This window comes from Grammomys surdaster, unplaced genomic scaffold (assembly GCF_004785775.1).
Source record: "Grammomys surdaster isolate TR1022 unplaced genomic scaffold, NIH_TR_1.0 149, whole genome shotgun sequence".
Classification (NCBI taxonomy): domain Eukaryota; kingdom Metazoa; phylum Chordata; class Mammalia; order Rodentia; family Muridae; genus Grammomys; species Grammomys surdaster.
This window is the reverse complement of record NW_021604607.1, coordinates 14,492,105-14,494,807: the sequence shown is the minus strand read 5'-3', so window position 1 is coordinate 14,494,807 and position 2,703 is coordinate 14,492,105. Positions and strand designations below refer to the sequence as shown.

Genomic DNA, 2,703 nt, shown 5'->3' with positions numbered 1-2,703 from the left:
TTTTGATTTTTCAGACTTCAAATTGTTATTCATGTGAAGGTAATTGTATTTTTTGGACCGAAATGCAGAACATGAAGAAAGGAATGTGAATGTTTTGGTTAAATAAATAAGCAGATGCCTCTCATGACAAGCTAAAGTAAGCCTGTTCATAGTGGCCTAACGATTTTCAAAAGCTTTTCACAAAATTGAATTTACCTTCCAGGTATATTTAGAAACTACTTTTGGGTTATACTCAGCTGGTGGCCCTGTCTTTGTCCCCTTCTTTGGTCTGTTGGGCCCATGGTTTTGTATAACCAATCCTCATACTTAAGTTGTAAATCCAGAGGTGTGGTGGTTCCGATATGCTTGGCCAAGGGAGTGGCACTATTAGGAGGTCTAGCTTTTTTGGAGTAGGTGTAGGTGTGGCCTTGTTGGAGGAAATGTGTCACTGTGGGGGTGGGCATTGAGGCCCTTTTCTTAGCTGCCTGGGAGACAGACAGTCTTCTCTCCTGTTTGCCTTCAAAACAAGATGTAGACCTCTCAGCTCCTCCAGGGCCATGCCTGTCTGGACACTGTCATGCTTCCTGCCACGATGAAAAAAGTGTTGTCCTTTATAAGAGTTTCGTTGGCCATGGTGTCTCTTCATGGCAATGGAAACTCTAAGACAAGAGGAGACTTTGTTCCACTCTAAAAATGCAATCCTCACTTTGGAAAGGATGTATATCTGTGAGTCACAGAAAAGCCTGTGCCCTCCAGCACTTCGAAGTGACACCAGAAAAAGAGGAATGAAAATGGTAGTGAATCAACTTCCCCTCTGCACAGATCTGAGAGGTGACACAGTCCTTGCATCTGCCAAGGTGCTTGCAGCTCCGACAAGTTGAGTCAGCGCATTACCAGCTGTTCTCCTTGGTTTTGAGGCCACATGTGGTAGCTGGAAAACCCTGAACTGAGTCAGGCTTACTTTTGCGTGGAGCCTTAGCATGCTGTGAGATACAGGAAGTGTCTCAAGTACCACAAGTAAGATCAGTGGCTCTTGTGATTTTGTGTGGTGCAAGAGAAAACTAGTGCAGGTATCTGAGATGGACTCTTTCATTTCTTGCCTGTCTTAACTTCTGTTAAGATATGAGTTGTGGGCGCGGTGCAGCGTGGCAGGGAGGTTTTGGTATGAACAGGATTCGGATTCACGTCTTGCCAACAAATCGGGGGAGGATCACCCCAGTGCCCAGATCTCAGGGGTCCCTTTCTTGTTCGTTCACTCAACGCCCATGCTCTCAGCCGCGTCTGGACGGGCAGTTTTGCATTAAGTATATTCTTGAAGACAAGAATGCACCCTTCAAACAATGTAGTTATATTTTTACGAAGAATGGGAAAAGGTGCCCCAGTGCTGCCCCAAAGCCCGAGAAGGGTGTGTCCTTCTGTGCCGAACATGCTGGAAGGAATGCCCTAGCATTTCATGCTCAAATGAAGAAGAGCAACCCAGGCCCTATGGGTGAAACCGTCTTGCGCCAGTTGAGTTCATATGCTAAGTCAGAGCTGGGCGCGCAGACCCCAGAGAGTGGCCGAAGTGAAGCGAGCCCGATACTGGGTGAAGACAGCTGGAGTGATGGGGACCAGGAACCCATTACTGTGGATCAGACATGGAGAGGTGACCCTGACAGTGAAGCTGATAGCATAGACAGTGACCAAGAAGACCCCCTAAAACATGCTGGTGTCAATACAGCCGAAGAAGTAGCTCTTATTATGAGAGAAAAGCTAATTCGTTTGCTTTGATCAGTTAAAACGACTACACCACCTGCTCAAAGAGAAGAAGCGCCGTTATTTACATAATCGCAAAGTGGAACAGGAAGCTTTAGGTAGTAGTCTCCTGACCGGCCCTGAGGGACTTTTGGCCAAAGAGAGAGAATTTAAAGCGACTAAAATGTCTTAGGGGATACTGTCAGCACAATGGAGTGGAAGCCTTACTACACAGGCAGCTGAAGGAACGCAGAATGCTGGCCAAAGATGGGGCTGCCCAACAGACTCATACCACTCATTCCAGTCAGAGGTGCTTAGCCTTTGTGGATGACGTTCGCTGCTCTAATCAGTCCCTTCTGATGACCAGACACTGCCTTACCCATATCTGTCAGGATACAAATCAGGTTCTCTTCAAATGCTGCCAGGGATCTGAAGAGGTGCCCTGCAACAAACCAGCTCCTGTAAGCCTTTCTGAGGACCCCTGCTGCCCACTGCATTTCCAGCTACCTCCTCAGATGTATGAGCTCGAGCAGGTACTGTCTGTGCCAGATGCTCTGGAAGTCTGCCCGGTGGATCTCTACCTGAGTGCTGCTGAGCTTCAGCCCACCGAGAGCTTACCACTAGAGTTGAGTGATGCCTTGGATGTTGTGTGTGATGGTATGCCGTGCCCTCCGTCACCCTTGCTCTTTGATCCTTCACTGACTCTTGAAGATAATTCAGTCACAGAAATTGTGACTGTGAGCCAAAAATAGCCCCTGCTTCCTTACGAGGACTGTCACCTCCATGGTCACAGCTTTGTGCTCGTTGCTCCTCAGTCAGGAGGCATCATCATTAACTTGTTTTGCCCTTTCTAGAGACTGGTCTTTTGCCACCAAGTAGATGAATGGCTACTAATGGTGCCAGTTCAAAGAAAGACATAAATCACTGGTTTGGCACCCAAAGGAGGCCCATCATTGGATTATGGCTGAAGGGAGGGCAGAGCTCAGATCC

At 47.7% G+C, this 2,703-nt stretch overlaps 1 pseudogene; it reads left to right on the top strand.

Annotated features, from left to right (window-relative positions):
• Positions 1 to 1,143: 1,143 nt before the first annotated feature.
• On the top strand, positions 1,144 to 2,465 carry LOC114619266 (annotated as a pseudogene).
• Positions 2,466 to 2,703: the final 238 nt, after the last annotated feature.